We start from the raw sequence: 24,938 nt of genomic DNA on the forward strand, positions 1-24,938 counted from the left end.
CTAAGCAATGCAGTCAGTTTTAATTCAGAAATGACTCTCAAATCATCCTAGCATTGTTGGTTTGGTTTAGGCCTCAGAGTTGCATAGTTGAACCTACCGTGGCTTCCTAACTAGGCTCCTCTTGACAGTCACTCACCTCTGCACTTTCTCCTTCAAATGGCCCTTAGAGAGATTTTCTTAAAAAAACAAATACAACATCCACCTTCTTTAGAGCTCCCATTGCTTTTTCACTATGTAAGGGATGTGCACGCACGCTCAGTTGCTTCACTTGTGTCTGACTCTTTGTGACCCTAAGGACTGTAGCCCACCAGGCTCCTTTCTCTTTGGGATTCTCCAGGCAAGAATACTGGAGTGGATTGCCATGCCTTTCTCCAGGGAAATTTTCCCAAACCGGGGATCGAACCTGCATCTCCCGTGCCTCCTGCATGCAGGCGGATTCTTTACCCACTGAGCCCCACCTGGGAACTCTCCTTAACTTCTTTTGTATGACATGTGAGGCCTTCATGATTGGGGCTCCATGGATTCTTTCACAGTCAACACTTGCCACGTTAATTATGGCCCATACCTTCCTATCACACTTCCTGTGTGGCTCTGACAGCCAGGCCCTTCTTTGGGCCTTTTTCAGGTATTCTTCCTCTGTTTGGAATGCTCATCCCTCACTGAATGGCTTATCCTTCAACAACTCTCCTGGACACATTTAGTCATCTTCTGGGTAGTTTTCCCAAAGTGTATTATTTTGGGGGCATTACAGCATTCATCACTTAATGATAGATATGAGTTGTCTGATTCTTCTACCAAATGGGAATTCTTTAAGCACAAGAAATATATCTTGTTCAACTTCTCGAAGAATGATTTATATCTCTGCAGTGGTTAAGAGCCTGGCTTTGGTTTAAGTTGTTCAGTCACTCAGTCGAGTCCGACTCTTTGTGACCCCATGGACTGCAGCACACCACCAGGCCTCCCTGTCCCTCACCATCTCCTGACGTTTGCCCAAGTTCATATTCATTGCACCAGTGATGCCATCCAGCCATCTGATCCTCTGATGCTCTCTTCTCCTTCTGCTCTCAATCTTTCCCAGCATCAGGGTCTTTTCCAATGAGTCAACTGTTTGCGTAGGTGAACAAAATATTGGAGCTTCAGCATCAGTCATTCCAATGAGTATTCAGGGTTGATTTCCTTTAAGATTGACTGCTTTGATCTTCTTGCTGTCCAAGAGTTTCTCAAGAGTCTTCTCCAACACCACAGTTTCAAGGCATCAATTCTTTAGCACTCTGCCTTCTTCGTGGTCCAGCTCTCACAACCAAATGTGACCACTGGAAAGACCATAGCCTTAACCATTCAGACCATCATCAGCAAAGTGATGTCTTTGCTTTTCAACACACTGTCTAGATTTGTCATAGCTTTCCTGCCAAGAAGCAATCATCTCCTGATTTCATGGCTGCAGTCACCATCCACAGTGATTTTAGAGCCCAAGAAGAGGAAATCTGTCACTGCTTCCACCCTTTCCCCTTCTATTTGCCATGAAATGATGGGACTGCATGCCCTTAGTTTTTTTAATATTTAGTTTTAAGCTGACTTTTTCACACTCCTCCTTCACCCTTATCAATGGGCTCTTTAGTTCCTCTTTGCTTTCTGCCATTAGAGTGGTATCATCTGCATATCTGAGGTGGTGGTTTCTCCTGCCAAACTTGATTCCGGCTTGTAACTCATCCAGTCCGGCATTCCTCATGTGCTCAGTGTATGAGTTAAATAAACAGGGTGACAACAAACAGACTTGTCATGCTCCTTTCTCAATCCTGAGCCGGTCAGTTTTTCCATACAGGGTTCTGACTGTTGTTTCTTGACCAGCATACAGGTTTCTCAGGAGACAGGTAAGATGGCCTGGTATTCTCATCTCTTTAAGAGTTTTCCACAGTTTGTTATGATCCATACATTCAAAGGCTTTAGTGTAGTTGATGAAACAGAGGTAGATGCTTCTCTGGAATTCCCTTGCTTTCTCTATGATCCAGTGAATGTTGGCAATTTAATCTCTGATTCCTCTGTCTTTTCTAAACCCAGTTTGGATGTCTGCAAGTTTTTGGGACACTTAATGCTGAAGCCTAGCATGCAAGATTTTGAGTATGACCTTACTAGCATGGGAGATGAGTGCAACTGTCTGGTGATTTGAACATTTGTTAGTACTGCCCTTCTTGGGAATTGGGATGAGGATTGACCTTTTCCAGTCCTGTGGCCACTGCTGTGTCTTCCAGATTTGCTGACATATTGAGTCCAGCATTTTGGTAGCATAATCTTTCAGGGTTTTAAGTAGCTCTACTGGAATTCCATCGCATCCACTAACTTTCTTGACAGCAGTGCTTCCTAAGGCCCACAGACTTCACACTCCAGAATGTCTGTCTCTGGGTGACTGACCACACCATTGTGGTTATCTGGTTCATTAAGATCTTTTTTTGTACAATTCTTCCATGTAGTCTTTCCATCTCTTCTTGATCTCCTCTGCTTCTATTAGGTCTACCGTTTCTGTCCTTTCTTGTGCCCATTTGTGGGTGAACTGTTCCCTTTGTAGTTCCAGTTTCCCTGAGATCTCTCATCTTTCCTCTTCTGTTGTTTTCTCTATTTCTTTGCATTGTTCACTGAAGACTTTCTTGTCTCTTCTTGCTGTTCTCTGGAACTCTGTGTTTAGTTGGGTGTACCTTTCCCTTTCTCCCTTGCTTTTCACTTTGCTTTCTTCATTTGTATTTGTAAAGCCTCCTCAGGTAACCACTTTGCCTTCTTGCTTTTCTTTTTTCGGGGGATGGATTTGTTCATTGTCTCCTGTACAGAATTACAGACCTCTGTCCATAGTTCTTCAGGCACACAGTTTACTAGATCTAATTCCTTGAATCTATTTGTCACCTCCACTGCATATTCATAGGGGATTTGATTTAAGTCATATCTGGCTGGCCTAGTGGTTTCCCCTGCTTTCTTTAGTCTTAGCCTGAATTTTGCTATGAGCAGCTGATGATCTGAGCCATAGTCAGCACCAGGTTTTGTTTTTGCTGACTGTATACAGCTTCTCCATCTTCGGCTACACAGAATGTAATCAATTTGATTTCAGTGTTGATCATTTGGTGATGTCCATGTGTAAAGTCATCTTTTTTGTTGTTGAGAAAAGCTATTTGCTATGACCAGTGCATTCTCCTGGCAGAATTCACTTAGCCTTTGCCCTGCTTCATTTTGTATTCCAGGGCCAAACTTGTCTGTTACTCCAGATATCTCTTGTCTTCCTACTTTTGCATTCCAATCCCCAATAGAACATCTTCTCTTTTTTTTGGTGTTAGTTCTGGGAGGTCTTCTAGGTTTTCATAGAACTAATCAACTTCAGCTTCTTCAGCATTGGTGGTAGGGACATAGACTTGAATTACTGTGATGTTGAACGGCTTGCCTTGGAAACAAACAGATCATTCTGCCGTTTTTGAAGTTGTATCCAAGTACTGCATTTCAGACTCTTTTGTTGATTATGAGGGCTACTCCATTTCTTCTATGGGATTCTTGCCCACAGTAGTAGATTTAATGGTCATCTGCATGAAATTCACCCATTCCTGTCCATTGAAGTTTACCGATTCCTAAAATGCTGATGTTCACTTTTGCTATCTCCTGTTTGACCACGTCCAATTTACCTTCATTCATGGACCTGACATTTCAGGTTTCTATGCAGTACTGTTCTTTGCAGTATTGGAGTTTACTTTCACCACCAGACACATCCACACTGAGCGTTGTTTCTGCTTTGGCCCAGCCGCTTCATTCTTTCTGGGGCTGTTAGTAGTTGCCCCTGCTCTTCCACAGAAGCATGTTGGACACCTTCTGACCTGGGGGACTCCTCTTTTGGTGTTGTATCTTTTTGTCTTTTTATACAGTTCATGAGGTTCTCATGGCAAGTATATCGGGGTGGTTTACCATTCCCTCCTCCAGTGGATCACGTTTTGTCAGAACTTTCCACCATGACCTGTCTGTCCTGGGTAGCCCTGCATGGCATGGTTCATAGCTTCACCGAGTTACACAAGCCCCTTCACCACAACAAGGCAGTGATCCATGAAGGGTTTCAGACACACACCTAAGTTGGAAACTCAGATTTCCACTTATTAGCTATGCAATCTGTCAATTTACCTCATCTTGCTGAGCCTCGGTTTTCTTATCCTTAAAATGGGAATAACATGGTACTTACATCAGGTAGCTTTTGTAAGTATTAAATGAGGTTAAGTGGGATGATAAATGTAAATGCCTGGACCATATTAGTAGATAAGTTGTTGGTAACTTTTAATAACTGACTCAGCAAATATTTATTGTTGTTTAGTTGCTAAGTCATGTTTGACTCTTTGCAACCCCATGGACTATAGCCAGCCAGGCTCCTCTGTCCATGGGATTTTCCAGGCAAGAATACTGGAGTGGGTTGCCATTCCCTTCTCCAGGGGATCTTCCCAGCCTAGGGATTGAACCCACGTCTCCTGCTTGGCAGGTGAATTCTTTACTGCTGAGCCACCAGGTATTGAGCACACACTATTTTTAGAGTACTGTGGAATACTTGAAGACTATTATTATATACACCTGAGCCTCAGAGAATTTTTAATCTAGTGGAGGAAATATGAAAAATATATAAAAGTATATGTTGATATAAAATACAATAGGGACTAACAAATACCTAAAAAGTGCGATGCAGCTCTAGAATGGAGTAAAATAGCTTCTGGATGGGGTCTAGGGAAGGTTTGATGAAGGGGGCTGCATTTAAATTATACATAAAAATGTGGCTAGAATCATGTCACTCCCATGACAGGCACTGGGTGGGAGCAGATGCAGGTACTGGGGGGTCTGATGGTTTTACAGTTTGGTGGTGGTGTGGTTTAGTCACTAAGTCATGTCTGACTCTTGTGACCACATGGACTGTAGCCTGCCAGGCTCCTCTGTCCATGGTATTCTCCAGGCAAGAATACTGGAGTGGGTTGCCATTTCCTTCTCCAGGGGATCTTCCCAACCCAGGAATCGAACTCAGGTCTCCTGACTTTCAGGCATATTCTTTACCCACTGAGCTATGAGCAACGATCCATTACAATTTGGGCCCTTCTCTAAAAAAGTATATAAAATCACATGTATAAAGTTATACTTAAATTGCTTAGTTCACCCAGAGTGCTAGTTGCTGACATCTGAAAAGTGCTTCGTAAAGAAGAGCTCCCTTTCCTCCCACTTCCGTGTGCCAGGACCCAGCAACGTGCATGACACCAGCACAGGACCTTGAAGCGGCCCGTGTAACTGAGGGCCCTAGAGTTTCAAGGCAAATTCACTTCTGGTGTTGTGGTTGGTGCTGGGAATATAATTATAACCAGAACGTAGTTCCTGGCTTCATGGAGCTCTCATTTTAGTGCAACAGGAAGTATGCAGAAATAACTAATTATAATAATCTTCACATATCCACAAGCATTTGGGATGAATTTTATAACAGGTAGGAAGGCACTCATTTGGTTCAGAGACATGGGAGTAGGAGCATGCTTAGTGCGCAAGGAAAAGCATGGGTGGAGGACAGGAGAGAATATGTGGTTTTTGGAGAAAACCAAGTATTCTTACTTGACCGGAAGGCAGGGTTCTAATGGAGGTGCGGTGGAGACCTGAGAGCAGAGGCCAGACCTGGAAGATGCTCTTAGGCAGTTAAACAGAGACTCAGTGCTCAGTTCTCAGGAGAGCAAGGCAGAGTATCTGCACACACCTCTACTTATTTGGGCTTCCTTGAGGACTCAGATGGTAAAGAATCTGCCTGCAATGCGGGAGACCTGGCTTCAATCTCTGGGTCAGGAAGATCCCCTGGAGAAGGGAATGGACACCCACTCCAGTATTCTTGCCTGAAGAATTCCATGGACAGAGGAGCCTGGTAGGCTACAGGCCATGGGGTTGCAAGAGTTGGACATGACTGAGCGACCTAGGATCAGATCAGACCACTCATTTACTTTTACCTGATGACTCTGTGGTAAAGAATCCACCTGCCAATACATGAGCCTTGGGTTTGATCCCTGGGTTGGGAAGATTCCCTGGTGAAGGAAATGGCAACCATTCCAATATTCTTGCCTGGGAAATCCCATGGACAGAGAAGCCTTGTGGGTTACGGTTCATAGGGTCACAAAGAGTCAGACATGACATATCAACTAAACATCAACAACCATCACCATTCATTTAACAAAAACTTAACCAGCAACCCTTGAGCCAGACACTGACTGGGCCTTGAACATACAAAGCTACACAAGACACATCCTCTGCCCTGAGGGATTTACACTTTGTGTTGTGGGTTGAAATATGTCCCCTCCACAAAGGATATGTGGAAGTCCTGACTGTGCCATTATTTGGAAATAGGATCACTGCAGAGGTATTAAGATGAAGTGAAACTGGAGTAAGGTAGACCAGTTCTCCAGGCTGATCAGCCTTCTGATAAATAAACAGCCATGTGAAGACACAGAGATGCACAGAAAGACTACCATGTAAAGATGAAGGCAGAGAGGGGAGTTGGGTGTACACTGCAAGCCAAGGAACGCCCCGGATTGCTGGCCAACCACCAGGAACGAGGAAGAGGTGAGGAAGAACTCCCGTATGGGTTTCAGAGGCAACATGGCTCTGCCAACACCTTAGTTTCAGACTTGTAGCCTCCAGTATTATCAGACAATAAATTTCTATTGTTTTAAGCCACCCAATTTGTGGTCATTTGTTACAGCATTCTTGTGAAGCAAATGCACTCTGTGGGAACAAAAGGAGCCCGTGTACAGACTAATGAGAGCATAACCAGTTTATTGAGGCAAGGGGAGGTCTCTGAGGCTGAGGCAATCCCCACAACTGCTGTCACTTTAGAAAATGGATTTGAATTAAAGGCTAGCAATATTAGTAAAGGGTAGCTATCACCAGGTGCAGTGGCCTTAGTATTCCAATGTCAAAACTTCTCATAAACCTCTTTAATAGAATTTTGCATTTCCACATGCTTAAGACATCTATGTATGAATTATTATAGAAAAAAAATGGCAAAGCACTAACGAACACATCATTAACTATTGTTAATGAAATTCACTTTAAAAATAACATATAAGCAAATACAAACATCTCACTAACCTTTAGTTGTAGTTGGACCCTTAAAAATTCTTCTCTTAGAAGAAGCATTCAGCTGTTCTTTTCCCTGGGAGTATGGCAGGTGTTGGCTTATACAAACATCCCTGTAGCTTTTTCCTGCTATAGTTTTATTTTCCAGGTGGTTTCCTTTACTATAATTCCAGGGAAAGCTTTAATGACAATTAGTTGAGCCCTGAGGGATTTTCTGATTCCTTTTTTATTCCTCATCGGGAAAAGTAGTAGAAGATCATTGCTTTACATTCTGGCTTTTCCAATTGAGAAATTTCATTTCTTTTACTGACCTACTTCTGCCCAGACACCTGCCCTTAGAAGTAAAGGCCGGTTCAGAACCTTCCTGTACATGGCCTTCTTGGAGTTATTCATTAACTAGTTTCTTTAACCATGGTGAAATCTGAAAGCCAACTTTGGACATTGACATTAACACAAAGTGATTTTCAGAGAATCATCAACAATTTCTTCGCTGAACAAAAATGTGTAGCTTTATCTCTCAGAAATACTCTAAATTCTGATCACATTAGCACTCCTTGATTTTTCTCTGAATTACTAGCTTTTCCTCAAACACTTATCTCTTTCCCTCCCTTGGTCTTGGACTTTCCCTTAAAGTCCTCTCTGCCTGCAGCTAGCTGGCTTCTTCCTTCCCTTCCATATGCATGGGGGACCCCCTGTCTTTAGGACTCTTTGAATATTTGCTTCTCCTACAAGATGCTAGCTCTTGTAGGATTTCACTGCGCCTGACTCACATGGACTAGCCTAACCTTCATACTTTATCTCTTTATCCATTTATGATTATCTGTGGAGAGTTCACTTCAGGAGGACTTTTCTGGGGCTAGGACTACATTTAGACAGTTTCCACCTGTCAGGAGTTTACAATATAGTGGTAGATCAGAAGAGTACACTGGAAATTATAAACCACTAAGCTAAGATTGCAATATTCTATAAAAATAAGAATTTACTTGCATGCTTGTGTTTTCCACGTGACTCTGCGGTTCTTGAGTATCATATTCACTTTGTGATTGAGTGTCTGACATCTAAAAAGTATAAGCTCTTTTTCCTCTGCTGTTGTGTCCCCAGTATCTGGTAAAATACCTGGCACAAAGAACATTCTCAATGAACAACTATGGAGTAAAAACCTAGCAGACATCCATGTCTCTGTGTGAAGGAGTGGAACCTAAGAGCTGCTTGTGATTAAAGACAGATTCCACACTGGGGACGAAAAAGAAGAGAGGGTGGCTAAGGGGTGAGAGGATTTAGCCTAGGAGAAGTGGAGATGAGGAACCCCAAACACCCCATGTTTCCATTTGCTGAATTTGACGTCTGCTCTATGAAAGCTAACCTAGGATTCTTCCCAAGCCTGAATAACTACTATAGATTATGTGGAAGAAATCCTTGTTGTCAGACAAGAAATGGCTTCGTAGCTGTGTCACAGGGTAAGTGCAATACAGGGTAAGATGCTTCCTAATATTTTACATCTTTTCCCACCATCTCCCCCCTAAAATAACTCCCATTTTCCCATTATCATTCCCTCCACAGGCAAAAGAAGCCCCATGCAAACAAACAAAAACAACAATCAGGTCGAAGCTCTAAGTGAATCTGTCTTTCATCTTGGTATGTCTGCATCTACAGCAGGTTATTATAGGAGCTTAACTCCCAGACCCTTTGTATGATTCACTATGGTGCCACCCTGTAGCTCAATCTGATCTGGGTTCCCTGGTGCTTGGATGTGCCCCTTAAGCCATAATCCTTACTTCTTAGCACTAATGCCATCCATTTCTAGAAGAGCCAATGTACCTCACCTAGTCTTAGATGGAGGGTAAAGGCAGATAAGGCATGAGGAAGCAGAAAAAGAATAAACAGGAATGAAGACTCTGGTTCATCCTCATTGTCCTCCAGAAAGAGAGGAGTCCCAGGCTAGGATATTAAGAGCCTAAGTTTTAAGCTTAGCTTTTTTTTTTTTTTACTATTATTTCTTTGGTTGCATCGGGTCTTAGCTGGAGCAAGGAGGATCTTTGTTGCAGGGCTCACTCTCCTCTCTAGTTGTGGGTCAAGGGCTCCAAAGTGTGTACACTTAGTATTAGTAGTTGTGGCCTGTGGGCCCAGTTGCCCCTTGCCATGTGGGGTCTTAATTCCCTGACCAGGGATTGAACCCACATCCCCTGCATTGGAAGGCAGATTCTTAACCACTGGACCACCAGGGAAGTCCCTGATCTTGACTGACATTTTTTTGTGGCCTTAAAAAACCTCTTGCCTATCTCTGACCTCATATAGCTTCTTCACATGGAAAGCAGAGGACTGGACATGAGAATATTTTAGATGTTTGGCAAGTCTAATTATTATATCAACCCCCCTTTCCCAAATCAAAGATAGAAGCCAAATAAGTTAAAGTTGGAGAATATCACAAAGCAGCTCCTCACAGAGGTGTGTGTTTTGTTGACAGGCAAGTCCAGGTAATGGTAATGGTATTTCCTTCTGCAAAGATCACATGTATTATTTACTATAAGGCTTGGCATTTGGTAGCTGAGACTCTCTTCCATACCAAAGGTGAAAGATGTTGAGGCAGCTTTTAGTTAGGCCCTTGAGGCCTAACCATTATTTGTTTAGCATATCTATATCCATATATATAGATATCTGTACCTAGGAATACATAGATAGGCATATAGTGATTGGGTTCTCCTGTAGCTTCATAAGCTGCAGCACATTCAACCCATTTAAAAATGCCAGGGATTGTACAACAGAATTGATAAGAGGGAATAAAATCATTACCATCAGCTTTGGTCTCTTTCATACCTAAATATAATACAATTTTTATTTTTTAGGTTAGTGAGAGGAGCTTTGGTTTTAATTCTAATCACCAAAATTTATGGGGCTTCCCAGGTGGTAAGAGTGGTAAAGAACCCATCTGCATATGCAGAAGTAAGAGGCTCAGGTTCGATCCCTGGGTCGGGAAGATCCCTTGGAGGAGGGCGTGGCAACTCACTCCAGTCTTCTCCAGAGCAGCCTGGTGGGGTACAGTCCATAGGGTCACAGAGTCGGACATGACTGAAGCATGTAGCACCACGTAGCACACACCAACTTATATTACGGGCTACTATGAGTCGGACATGACTAAGCAACTGGATACATGGATATTTAATACTTAATAACGTCCTTACAAGTTAGGTATTGTTTTCTTCATTTAAAGATGAGACAAGAAAGGTTAAGGTTCTTGTTCAAGGTTGACCAATTAAAAGTGGTAGCAGCAGCATTCATACTCCTAATTGCCTTCAAAGCCTTTGCTTCCATTACCTTATACCTTGTAAGATCAGTTGGCTTATCTCCTTTAGTTAAAAAAGAAAAAATGACTCGAAGTGGAGAGAATCAGTCACTCAGGGAAAGAATCCCTGATTCTTTAGGTCATAGTAGGAGGAGAAACTTTACCAAATCATGATTTACTAAACACAGTCCATGCTAGGGAGATTGCTTCATAACTACCTGACAGACAGAACCTAGGAGCCACCCTTAGGAGTTCTGTACCTAAAGTACGGGAGAAACTCCTGTACATGAAACATAAAAGCTACAAGCAATAAGTTGTGTGGCGGGAATTTAACGTTATGTTGGTCGTCAAGAATGGCTCTGAGGGGTACGTATGTACAGTTCAGTTCAGTGGCTCAGTCGTGTCCGACTCTTTGCAACCCCATGAACTGCAGCACGCCAGGCCTCCCTGTCCATCACTAACTCCCGGAGTTTGCCCAAATTCATGTCCATTGAGTCGGTGATGCCATCCAACCATCTCATCCTCTGTTGTCTCCTTCTCTTTCTGCCCTCAATCTTTCCCAGCATCAGGGTCTTCTCAAATGAGTCAGCTCTTTGCAACAGGTGGCCAAAGTATTGGAGTTTCAGCTTCAACATTGTCTGTGCAAGTTTCTCATAAACCCTTTTAATAGAATGGTGATCAGTGGAGACCCAGGTGTAGGGCAGGAGCATCTGTGGGCACATGTATGAGAGCTGCATACGACTGTGTGGGCTCTGAACTTATTCTGTTATGTGTAAAATAAGGAATTAGGTTGAAGGGACACTTTACCCAGAAGTATCCTTTTCACCTCTGGAACTCTTTCCGAAAGGCTGCCATTATGAAATGCATTTCTGGGGGTCTGGAAGGGCATTTGAACTCTTGGTGTCTTTTTCTAAACTGACATACTCTTTCTTCTTCCTTTGTTTCTCTACTGTGGGCGCTGTTCTGTCTTCCACACTACTGATAATATCTCCCTAAGGGCACACAAGAGGTGCATAGGAAATGTCTCTTCCGTGGACAATGGATGGAGATTTCATTTGCTTGTTAATTGATTCTTGGAGTGGAGGAAGAGGGACGAAGTCCTGGCACATCAGAAAGAAAAGGAGCAGACAGAATAGGAATATAGGAACAGAGAAGAGAGAGCTAATTCCTACTAAAACCTCCTGTGCTAGGATATTTACATGTTAAAAAAAACTCTCAAAACAGTCTTACGAAGTAGATATGAGTCACTTCTCTATAGAGTAAAGAAACAGAGAAGTTTCAGTCACAGCTCAAGGTGATGCAGCTCGTAAGAGCCAGGTTTTAAATGAAGGTTGAGTTAAATCAAAAGGCTGGATTCTCTAAATTATTCCAGACTGCTAGACCGAGGAGAGGGACTTGAGGACAAGCAAGTGTCTCAGAGGTGCAGAAAAAGCACTATCAGGGGAGAGACGTTTGCACATTTTACTATCATGCAACATTGATATTGAAATGCAGTTTTCCCATTAAGGTGCATAATGAATGCTCGACCACAGGGACATTCTCTACTGCAGGATTGAATAGGCTGTGACAAACATGACTTTCTTCTATACTTCCATGCAGCTTTTACAGATCTGGGGAAGGGAAAAGTCCCAATTCTTGATACCAGCCCACGTGAGCATGAAAATTCCTCAGTCTAAGGAGGGTGCTCTTTTCTCTTTGGGTTTGGTTCTTGTTCAGTTGCTAAGTCATGTCCAACTCTTTGTGACCCCACGGACTGCGGCATCCAGGCTTCCTTGTCCTTCACCATCTCTCGGAATTTGCTCAAACTCATGTCCATTGAGTCAGGAATGCACATCAGAACAGTGCTACTAGTTTTCCCCAAGTCAACTGCTTTTTCTTTTGTCCTGAAATTACCTCAATGCAAGCTCAGTGAATTATTGCAATTTTCAACATTCTGTCACTCCCACTAGACTGTGTGCTCTGCAAGGGCAGGAAATGGGCCGTTTTCTTCTTGATTTTCTCAAGGGCCTCACTAGAGTGTTCAGCATGTACTAGGTATTCAGAAAACACTTAGTTGAAGGAAAGAATGAATGAGAGACTCATCAGTCAAATCACTGACTGAATGAATGGATGGATGGTGCTTGTCTCCTTATATACATCGTCTTGAGCAGTCTGATTTTTCCATGTAACAAGCAGAAACCTTTACCACCTTGATCCATCAGTCAAAGGTTGCTGATCCACAGCTTAAAAGCATACTTCAGTGGCATAAATATCTACCAGGACTGGAAATCAGCAGAGAGATTAAATAAAGGAAAAAGACTACTGACTGTTTTTCTGGTAATAGAGGGGCATCTGGCTTATGGCATAGGGTATGAATGAGCTCTTTCTTCAGCCTCTTTTATAATTGGCCAGGAGAAGGAAGTAAACAGAAATCCTAATGAAATTGGAGGGTCTCCGAGGGAATAACAATACATGCAGAGACATCAGATTCAGTTTGGATACATAAAGATGGATGTCTCAAGATGAGTAATCTAATGAAGGCAGATAAATGATCCTCAAAGCAATCTTCTTCATTTCCTGCTCTTCAGAGCCATGCCACCTCCCAGGTCATAGGCAGGCAAGGAAAAATATACAGTGAAAATCATTCTTTATAAGTGGTTCAGGTCAAGGTCAAATGCAAGGTCCAGTGAATATTCATCAGATGGGACTGAAGCTGTTTACACTCATGTGATGGATGAATAACCATAACCACCCCACCCCTCCTTGACCATGACTTAGGATCAGACTCATCTTTGTGAATAACAGAGAAGACCCTAAAAGATGAGCCTAAAAAATGTGTCAGGATGTCTTCAACATTTCTGTTGAGATAAGGTGGTCTAGTGGTGAGAGCATGGGGCTGGGAGGTATCTGTGTTACAGTCAAGGCTCTTCCCTTTCCAGATACACGAATTTGAAAAAGCCATTTACCTTCTGACACATCTGTAAACAAGATCAATGATTCTTACTCAGCCTCCCTTAAATAAAATTGTTATTGGGGCCAAAGGGAATGATGTCCTTGAGATGCCTTTGCGAACTGCATTGCACTGTACAAACATAAGCCTACCTTCAGGACAAACAGCAAAAGAGGAGAAAAAGACAAAGAAATGGACAGAGAATAAAAAGTAAAAGAAGAGGAGGAGGAGGAGGAGGAGAAAGTTTATAGGAAAAGGAAGGGGAAAGGGAAAAAAGACAGAAAATAAAAGGGGCCAGGGGAGGGTTGGGAGGGAAGGAGAGCAGCTGGTGGCTATAGTAGCAGTGAGGAAGGGTCTCAAAGTTCCGGCACATAGACAGATAAACACGCAAACAAATAGGTCAGACAGACAGAGAGAAGCACGCTGGAAGAGTGCAACTGCTCAGAGACGGGATTTAGAGAATCACATCTATGCTGAGATCATATATTACTGATAAGCACTGGAAATCTCCATCAAATGGTCTCTCTGGAGGAGACAGCCAACCGTGAGTCAGCCTCCTTATTATAAATTTCTAAATGGCAAGCTCTACTGAATTCACGTTGTTCTAGTCTGTGCTCATCTCAGAAATACACTCAGACACATTTGTAATCATTGTTTGTGCAGCTGTTGGTGATGGCCCTTTCTTCCCTTTGCCCAGTTAACGCGTCCTCGTTCAGAGACTTCCAAGGCCGCCTTGACCTTCCTGAGGAGGTCAGATCCCCTATTCCAGACACTCAGAGCATCACAGGCCACATTTCTATGGCACTTGGCCCAGGTGTAGACTTAACATTTGTTTGTATGATTCATGTCCACTTCTTCCTATCAGACAGAGGGCAGGCTCCATCTCATGGCCCATCATTATAATTCCAATTAAATTTATTGATTGGTTACAAACAGACTCAAATCAGCAAAGGCAGCCTTAGTCCTAGAAAGATGCTAAAAAAGGACAGTGTTCAAAGAGAGATAATGGTGCAAATATAAAGAGCAGAATGGTACTAGAACAATGGTACTAGGTTTGTGATTGATAAAGCTTCCTGACAGTTTGGGCAGCTAAATCCTGTTGTGGAATCATGTTTCCCGTATTCATTTTTTACTGGTCTAACAACTGGATGCTCTCTTTATTCCTCCTTGCTTCATTCATTAATTAGCTTTTCAATGCCATCTCAGTCAATGTCATGGGTGATCACATTATTATCAGCATTAATTATAATGAGTATTGATTAAGAGGTGCAATTTTCTAGTTGACTATTCTGCAGCACACGGTTTCAAATATGTTTAATTATACAATAATGAGGAGGAAGTTTCTTCACAGTTTACTTTAAGTCCTTTATTAAACCAATTTATTTAAAAATGAAAAGCTTTCCAAGGAATATATGCAGGGGTAAGTCATCATGTTGGCATTGAACTGTGCACACAGAAAAGAAGGACTATTTATAGAAAACCCCAAAACCAAACTCCCTAGTGGGTTCTGTGGCATCTAAGATAAATCCCAGCTGCTTGGCACTGAGCAGCCTCCGTGTGCAAGGCCACTGAACAGGGTAGCCCAGAAACTCTTGAGAGCCAGACTCCTAATCTGTCACTTCAAGGTTTCTTCCTAGTTCTGCAAGGTGAAACAGATGCTAACAGTGGGGAAAATCATTCCTCTGTCTTTTCTAATTCAGCCTGTTGCCAAGTTCAGTGAAATCGCCTTAGGTGGTTATTCTACTTCTGTTGTGTAACTAGATTTTTAACAATGACTAAAACAACAACTTTCAAAACCCCAGGAATCATGTTGAGTTCCACACTGGATTTCGATGTCTTACTTATGCCTCCAAATTGGCCAATTTGTAATAACAAAACACATGGAATTCTGAGGAGGCAGGAAAGGGTGTGTGTGTGTGTCGCTGAGTCACGTCCGACTCTGTGCAACCCGACCCCATAGACGGCAGCCCACCAGGCTCCTCTGTCCATGGAACTCTCCAGGCAAGAATCCTGGAGTGGATTGCCATTCCCTTCTCCAGGGGATCTTGCCGACCCAGGGATCAATCCCCGGTCTCCTGCATTGGAGGCGGATTCTTTACCAGCTGAGCTATCAGGGAAGCAAGTGAGGTGTTGACTTAGAAATGTGGGTTTCAGTCTCAATTCTGCCACTTCCTGGCTGTGGACCTTACGCACCACCCTTAACTCCTCTAAGCCCCCGTGTCCTCATCCATGAAGTGGGTTAGTATTCTCATATATAATGATAATAATCATCATTGAACCCAAATGAGATCCACATAAAACACCTACAACATATCAGCTACTGTTAAATATGTAGTAGTTCATGCTATATTTTTAGCATTTGAGTATAGAAAATATCCTTTTTGAACTTTACTGTCTATGTCTCTGAATTGCCTGCTTTCATGATGCCTACACTCCTGTTTTTACATCTTTCCTGTTTTCTTTGTTTTAAGGAAGGTTTCCCTCAATGGAACAATGATGAAATGGTTAATGTTTATAAAAGTCTTTACTTGGAAAAATATAAGTCTAGATTCTCAATGTCTTCTTCTAAAATATCTTTTGATATTTTACTTGAAATTCCAAATTTGGAAACTTCTGTCTGTGCTATACAAGGCATTGGACAATTAAAAATCAAAAACCAAAAACCCAAAAGTGACAGTTGTTATTTCAACAGCAGATGGCGATAGAAACCCAAGTCCTGTGAAAGAATTACAAACAGAAGCCTATGAATTGGTAGCTCTTAAATATTTTCCAGCTCTCTGTAACCTCAGCACTTTTTTAGCACTGATAAATTTTTGGCAATCCTTAAAGTTTGCTGTGATGACACGTTTTATATTTTCAGCTTTACAGATGTAAGGAAGAAAGATTGTAAGGCCCAGGAAAGGATGTCATATGGAGTAAAGAAATGGCAAAAAGAAGCAGTAGGCCAGTAGAAACTGGGCCAAGAAAAATGAGCTGACAGCTCCACTAGGAGCAGAGGTGGAAACTGCCGGGACAAGAGGAGAAATGAAATCACGTGATGGTAACTAGGGGAAACAGAGATGATCTGGGGTCATCTGCTGCTCTGATTCTGAGATTCAAGCTCTGAAGGCCCCTCTCCCCTTATGGGACGGAAGGAGGGGACCATAAGCGTTCTTAGTCTTTCTATGCAGGTACCTGGTGGCAAAAGTAAGGCCTAGAATCTTACCCAAGAAGCTGGTCTGTCTTTATTGGACTATAAATCAGAAGTTTTGTTTTGTTTTGGTGGGAGGAGTAGAATTTGATTTCTTTCAAGCATTTATAAACTTCAACTAGCTGTTTGTCTCCTTAATTTTCCTGTATTCTCCCTAAATAAATTCTTCAGTCGGCAGAGGGCAAAATAAAGAGGGTAACAACCATATATAAATATATTGTTTTAATACATTTTAAAAGTATACAGAAATCCTCTTCAGTAACCAACCTGCCCCTCTGTTTTGGTGAGGTCATTACATTTCTGTGGTAAACGAAGATTTTTTACCCACGGACCCCCAAAACTGTACAACCTGAATAACGTTTCTCTTTCAGATTTGCGATATATTCAGTGTACTTCTCAGCACATTGGGCCCCCTTAGCTACACTGGGAAGCACGGCGTAGCACTGCTCTTGAGGGACACGGAGCAGAAATGTGCTGGCGGAAGCTGACCGTTCACGCTGGTGAGAATCCCAAAGATGGCTGCTCCGTGAGCGAGTGGGTAGGGATAACCCAAGCCAGCTTCTCCTGAGGGCCAGTTGTTTACAGCCCATTGGTCCCTAAGCTTCCACATCTGGAAATAGTTCTACAAGTCCAGAAGCCACACATTTATTTATTTATTTATTTTTGTGGCTATACCGTGTCACATGCGGGATCTTAGCTCCCTGACCGGGATCCAACCTGCGCTCCCTGTGTTTGGGAGTGTGGAGTCTTAACCACTGGACTGACAGAGAATTCCCAGAAACCAAAATTTTATATCCTTTAAAATTTACAAAATTATACAGTGTTATAGAGTGGGAAAGAATCCAGGACTTTGTTTCTTCAACTCAGCCTCATCACTTTGTATATGAGGTAACTGAGATCCGCTCAAAATCACACGGAGGTGGCCGACTTGAACCTAGAACTCAGGTCTCCATATTCTCAGGTCAGAAATGCTTCCGCTTTCTACAGTGACTGTATATTTTGGAAGTAAATATCTAGGCACTTAGACTAAGAAGACTGACTACTTTAAATCAGCATTATTTTGGGAAATGGAAGTATGTTAGTTTTAAAAGAGCGTCTCCCATGAAGGCAAAAGGAGCCGGCTAGAGAACAAAAGGGCAAATGATTCCAGTCGAGGTCCTGTTCACAGAGTGTTCCTCAGAAAGGCCAACTGTTCAGGCCTAATGTGGGAACAACAGCGGCTTCCTGGCCCCACCAACGCATGGTCTCAAGAGCCTGTCATGGTCTTAAGAGTGTGGAGAGGGATACTCTTGCGCCAAACAGAGGTGCATGGTTATCCCTCCAGAGACAGGCCTGTTCCACTGAGTAAGAAAGACAGTGATAGCACCACAGACCAGTTAACCTGAGGTGATGGGTTCCCTTAGATGCATTTCTTTATAGGCAAGACCACTTACTGGTTCTCCTTAGGCTTACTGATATCTGGATTTGGGAGAAATTTTTTGGTTGGGGTCAGTTAGGCAGACTGTCCACTCCACATGGATTCCTTCGATTCATAGAGGGTGGTCAACACTTTTCAGGGCAGCTATTTTATTGATGTGAAAATGCTAGTTTCTAGAAAATTCTGCCTCTGTATTGTTGCTAAAATGATTTTTTTAAGCTAAGATAAAATAGTGTATGCCCTCTACTGGACAAAAGAAAGTATTTGAATAGCTGAAGATACTTCTTAGTCTTTGCAGTATTAGGAAAATACGTCCAGGTTTTTTTGCACATGATTTTCTTTTATTTTTAACCCCTGACTATTTCCAAATACATTCTTCAAAACCCAATTTGTGTTACCTCTCCTGAGAAGCCTACCTGGCTTCCCAGAGGCAATCGCTTTTCACCATTTCAGTTTTAATTCTAGTGGTTATCTCCCTATTGCTAAACATATGATTATGCTAGAGCAGCTGACCCTTGAACAAAGGGTGGGGGTGAATCTAATTGATGGTTAGCCCTCCATATCTGAGTTTACCCCACATCTTTGAATCCAACCACCTGTGGGTAGTACAGTACTAGAGCATTTATTATTGAAAAATATCCACATATAAGTGGACCTGCACAGTTTGAATTCACATTGTTCAAGGGTCAGCTTCATTTCATTAAGTTCTGTTTTGTTCCAGAGTTATCTCTGGGGTAGTCTTTGTTATGTGTGTTTTAATTCTGTTTCTGTCCCTTGGTAGGTTTGTTAAAATATTTGGTAACCTGTGGTTGTCTGTTCACATTTAAGAACAAAGTAGTAGAAAGGCTTCAGAGAGCGTTGCACATAAGGGCAAAGCTTTTTTACTGGAAAACTTCAGGTTAGAGGGGCAAACCTGAAACTTTCTCCCTAATTAGCGCGCACACACACACACACCATCAGTCAGTTGTGTCTGACTCTTTGCAAACCTAGGGACTGTAGTCTGCCAGTCTCCCCTCTGCATGGGATTTTCCAGGCAAGAATACTAGAGTAGGCTGCCATTTCCTTCTCCAGAGGATCTTCCTGACCCAGGGATGGAACCCGCTGCTCCTGCACTGGCAGACGGATTCTTTACCACTGAGCCGCCTGGGAAGCCCCAGCTAGCACATAGAGCAGGGCTTTGGTGTGGGGGCACCATTCAAACTAGCTTACTTCAGGTCCTCAGGAGAGTCATTCTGTTTCTTTAGCGCAGAGAGTTCATTTCTGACTGGTGGTCGGACTTGCCTGGCAGCTGCTCTGTATGCAGGGGTGTGCCTGCTGAGTGGGGGCATCTTGTCACATCATCCTGCTCTCAGGCTCTGCTCTCTGGGCCGTCTATTGTCATTATCCCGCAGTCTCTGGTTTTCCTGGGCTCTGTTAGGCCGATCTGCTCCCCTCTGCGCTATGGGCTCCCCTCTACAAGGCAGCTTTGCTGTGGAGGGCCGTTTGTGGGAGGCAGCCCTGGAAACACATCGCCAGGAGACGGCAGTCACACAGACTACCACGGGCGAGGTGCCCTGGAGCCATAGCACATGCCCTTCTCCTGCAGGTGACCTAAGGCAGGGGCTGCCTCGCTGTCTCTTCCGTCTCTACCCTTCCATCTGCTTTCTGTCATGCAGCAGTGTGCTGAAATCTTCTGGCCTTTGACGCCCCCTCTCATTTCCTTTATAGTTATGGGACTGTCCTCGCGCCCTTTTTTGTTATTCCATTAGCTTCTTTTTAATGGGGTCTCAGGAGGAAGAGGAGATTAAGATGTGGGCTGCGTCTGTCAACTTGAACCTGGAGCAAGGCGCTCACATTGTTAATGGGGATGTTATTCTGCCTCGTTATGTCTGGCATAGCTCTGGATGATTCAGATAGCAATTTAAGAAACTGCAGTAACTCTGTGAAGAGGCTCAATGAGATAGTTCTGTTGTCTCTATGGATCAAATTAACTGGGAATCTGAAATATTTTCACTTATCTTATGTCAAGTAGTAGCGATTTAGGTGAAAAATACATAAACATATGGCCTTTTAAAGTACATTTATTTTTATAAATATCCTATGTAGTTGCTTTTTCATGAAGGCGTCAGGAAGGAGAGTTTTCAAATAATGAAATTTCCAATTTCAGCTGATTACCTACTTTCAGCAGTATTACACCTTAATGGGAAAACTGCTAAAGGCCCAATGACCTACACAAAACGTAAAATACCTCTCCCGCTAGGTGTACAGTGACAATGACCTTTTGCCACATTATCTATGTATTTGATGGTCAGCAGGGCACATATAGCATAAACTAGTGTTCTGGGCTTTGGAGAGAATTACTAAGGTGTCGCCTTCTAAATATTCCAGCAATGCAAGGTTAATTCTGTCTCAAATATTTTATATCAAGAAATGTTTTACATACATAGGTACATATATATATATGTATTTAATAATAAGCATTCAACATAGGTCTTCAAACTAATTCAGGCTTTAAAAATGAGTTTTGTTTTCTCAGAACACTGGGATGAAGCATATATTCAACTAGTACTTTGCTGTTGCTCTTTAGCCACTCAGTTGTGTCTGACTCTTTGTGACCCCATGGACCGTAGCCTGCCAGGCTCCTCTTTACATGGAATTCTCCAGCAAGAATACTGGAGTGGGTGGCCATTTGCTTCTCCAGGGGATCTTCCGGACCCAGGGGATGAACTTGTGTCTTCTGCATTGCAGGTGGGTTCTTAACCACTGAGCCACCTGGGAAGCCCCAGCTAGTACTTATTACAGAGAGGTGGTGAGTTCTATGCTTTTCTCCCTTTGGCTGAATAGGAAGTTCATGGTTATAGATGGGATGTGTCCTGTTTAAGATTAACAGTAGACGGCAGAAAGGTCGGGATTCAAAAACTACTTCTTTGATTCCAGAGCCAGTTCTTTCCCATGATTGCAAAGAACAGAATATTTTTCATAGTGCATTATTAACGAGAGAGAAACAAACTGCTTTATACCAGTTGAAACAATGGGACCTAGTCGAGGATACTATTTCCTATTTTTGAGAAATGGAGGTCACTCTGTTACGACGTCAGGGTAAGGCCTGCACATTTTTTGGCTTCATCTTGACAGAGGATTAGTGATAGCGATTGCATTTATCACAGAGGCCATTTCACTCAAGTGGAAAACAGTGCAAAATGCTAAAGAATACTGATTGGCAGCTGCTAATAAGCTTTTGTGAACAAGAAGAAAGAAAGAAAAGGTTTGGAAGCAGCTCTAGCAGGAAATGCCATTGTTCAGCATAGCTTGAAGGAAGGCTTCTCTGTGTAAAGACTAAACCGTGGAATGATAGCCACCCTGTGTGCTGCTAAAGGAGGTCTGTTTAAGGAACTAGGAGGGTGAGGTGGAGGCCAGTGGTAAGCTCAGCCCCAACACCCTCACCTCCACCACAAATAACACCTTAGCCTGTACGTGGCCATGCCAGATGATGGGCTATTCATTCTACTTAGACTTCTAGGCACAGAGTCGGTTCTACTTCTTTATCATTTTTTATCCTAGGAAATTCTTCACTATGTCTAGCTTAGTCTGAAGGTAGCTTATAAATGGTGTGACCACTGATTTCCAACTCAATAAAGCCTTTTTCATGCCACATTATAGGAAATGGAGTTGTAGAGTGAAGCCAAATTAGATTTCAAATCTAGGCTTGCTATTTTCTATGTAAGGGTCTTTGGGAAAATTACTTAATGTCTCTGAGGATCATTTTTTAGAAAAAAAAAAAAGATGCCTGTTTCTTAAGACTGTTAGGAAATAAAATCAGATAAGATAGGTAGGTGGCTGGAAGGATGGATGGATAGATAGCCTGGCACCTAATAAGCACTCAATGAATATTAGTTTCTTTTCTTTTCCCTTGAAGCAATACCATGGATTTATACTACTTTTATTCCCAATAAATTACACATTTTGAATATGATCTCATTAAGCACCTGATGAAGGTTTCTTCTTCAAAGAGTCCTAATCCTGTCAGTGTTTGCTTGATAAAATGCTGTCCCATCCCTTTGTTAACTCTGGATGTCTTTTCTTGATCCTTTCTACATATCCAATTTAACCTGTAGAATTCAAAACCAATCATAGTTCTCTGGAGGATGCGACAACCAACTGAGTTTTGTGGAAGCGTTTTTCTAAAGCATGGTACTTTCTAGAAGGAGAGTAGTAGAGAGGGTACAATCACAAGCCTGCATAAACTCACCCTGCAGGTTCTGACTGACGGATGTTCTCACGTCCAACTGGAGAATATTCACAGACCGCAAAGGCTAGTTCCTCTCATGTGTTTAAGTAGTCCCTTTGCTTTAACTTTAGAAATATATATATATACCAGTAATGTAAGAACATTCCTTATTCTGGTCCTAAATTATTCTTTTGGACCTGAGAAGAAGCTGATAAGTAGAAAAAGCTTAGGTTGTTCTTTCCTTGTTTAATAAGCATAAATATAATCTTGGTAATCAAGGTACTTTTAGTATGTATATTAACTCAGCAACGAGGCAAGCTCAGAGTGGTTTGAATTGCTTCCACAAATGATTATTATGTATATAGGAATATGCCTCTCCAGAATATAGCAAAGATACCAGTGACTGACTTTTAATAAAGCCTTATTTGATATAGATGAGAAACTCTCATGCCTTATTGATTTACATTATGTATAACAATAACAGCAACAACTACTATAGAAAATACACATATAATGCTAGTACTAATATAAAAATTAAACATATATGTAATTTTAATTCTTAAAAGAACTGGATAAGGAAATATTATCAGTATTTCTATTTTATATATTAGGAAACTGAGGCACAAAGAAACGAAGTAACTTGCTGTCACATAGCTAGTGAATTCCTTAACCTGGATTTGAACACTGAGAGTCTGGTGAGGATCCATGATCTAGACCATCTTGTATATTATTATAGAACCAAATGCTATGAAGTATTTATTGAGAACTTCTGTCTTTTTTTTTAAAAAAGAAATAGAACAAATATCACAATAAATATAGTAGTTTATTACTGAGAAAAGTTACTTGGTTCTTTCAGAGCTAAGTTTCTATTTAGTGAAACACTACTATCTCTGTTTTTTTAAAAAAAATTTGTTGGAGTATAGTTAATTTACAATGTAGTGTTAGTAGCAGCAGCAGCAGTGTTAGTTTTAGGTGTAAAGTGAAACAGTTTTTTATATATATTCTTTTTCAGATTCTCTTCCTATATAGGTTATTACAGAATATTGGGTGGACTTCCCTGTGCTATACAGTAGGTCCTTATTAGTTATCTATTTTACATGTAGTAGTATGTACATGTTAATCCCAATCTGCTAATACTTCCTCCCATGTTTCCCTCCTGGTAAACATAAGTTTGATTTCTAGATCTGTGAGTCAGTTTATGCTTTGTAAATAAGTTCATTTGTATAATTTTTTTACTAGATTCCATATATAAGCGATATTATATGATACTTGTATTCCTCTGACTTACTTCACTTATATAATAATCTCTAGTCTATCCATTTTGCTGCCAATGGCTTTATTTCATTCTTTTTTATGGCTGAGTTATATATTCCATTATATATATATGTGTGTGTGTGTGTGTGTTACATGTGACCACATCTTCTTTATCCATTCATCTGTTTTGGCTATTGTAAATAGTGCTGCAGTATATACTGAGGTGCATGTGTCTTTTCAAATGATGGTTTTCTCTGGATGTATGCCCAGCAGTTGGATTGCTGGATCATATGGTAGTTCTATAGTTAGTTCTTTAAGGACCCTCCATACTGTTCTCCATAATGGTTGTATCAATTTACCTTCCCACAAAAAGTGTAGGAGAGTTCCCTTTTCTCCATACTCCTTCCAGCATTTATTGTTTGTGGATTTTTTGATGATGGCAATTCTGACTGGTGTGAGGTGATACCTCATTGTAGTGCTGATATGCATTTCTCTAATAATTAGTGATGCTGAGCATTTTTTCATGGGCTTTTTGGCTCTCTGTACATTTTATTTGAAGAAATGTCTATTGATTAATAGATTTTCTCTCCATTTTTTGATGGGGTTGTTTGTTGATATCGAGGTGCATGAGCTGTTGATATATTTTGGAGATTAATCCCTTGTTGGTCACATCATTTGCAAATATTTTCTCCCATTCTGTGGGTTGTCTTTTTGACTTGTTGATGGTTTCCCTTTGATGTGCAAAAGCTTTTAAGTTTAATGTATTTTTGTTTTCGTTTTCACTATTCTAGGGGATGGATCAAAAAAGGTATTGCTGTGATTTGTGTTCTGCCTATGTTGTCCTCTAGGAGTTTTACAGTATCCCATCTTACATTTAGGTCTTTAAACCACTCTGAGTTTATTTGTAGTTGTATGGAGGTATTGCTTGTGCTGGGTCCCGGTATATGTGAAACCTGGTGTGTGCCCTCCAAGAGTCTCTGCTTCTCTCAGCCCTGTGGTGCTCCCACACCCAGGACCTGCCTGCCTTCAAAGCCAAATGCTCTGAGGGTTCTTCCTCCGAATGCCTGACCCGCAGGCTGTCTTGGAGTGCTATTTTTATGTGGGAATGTCCCTGTGTAGCTTGTGTGGGCTTAATATTTTTTGCTGGTGAAGTCAAAGTGTTAAGTTGTGTCTGACTCTTGCGACCCCATGGACTGTATAGCCTGGCAGCCTCCTCTGTCCATGGGATTTTCCAGGCGAGAATACTGACGTGGGTTGCCATTTCCTTCTCCAGGGGATCTTCCCGACCCGGGGCTCAAACCTGGGTCTCCTGCGTTGCAGGCAGATTCTTTACTTTCTCAGCCATTTTTGTTGGTGAAAGTGAAGTGAAGTCGATCAGTCGTGTCCGAGTCTTTGCGACCCCATTGACTGTAGCCTACCAGGCTCCTCTGTCCATGGGATTTTCCAGGCGAGAATGCTGGAGTGGGTTGCCATTTCCTTCTCCAGGGGATCTTCCCAACCCAGGGATTGAACCCAGGTCTCCCGCATTGTAGGCAGATGCTTTACCATCTGAGCCACCCG

General features: G+C 42.0%; 1 protein-coding gene across 17 annotated transcripts in view; it reads right to left on the reverse strand.

Moving 5' to 3' along the window:
• DLG2 (discs large MAGUK scaffold protein 2) overlaps window positions 1-24,938 on the reverse strand; it is a 2,226,746-nt gene that overhangs the window by 441,422 nt on the left and 1,760,386 nt on the right. The window lies entirely within an intron of this gene.

Source organism: Dama dama, chromosome 2 (assembly GCF_033118175.1).
Source record: "Dama dama isolate Ldn47 chromosome 2, ASM3311817v1, whole genome shotgun sequence".
NCBI classification, from domain to species: Eukaryota; Metazoa; Chordata; class Mammalia; order Artiodactyla; family Cervidae; genus Dama; species Dama dama.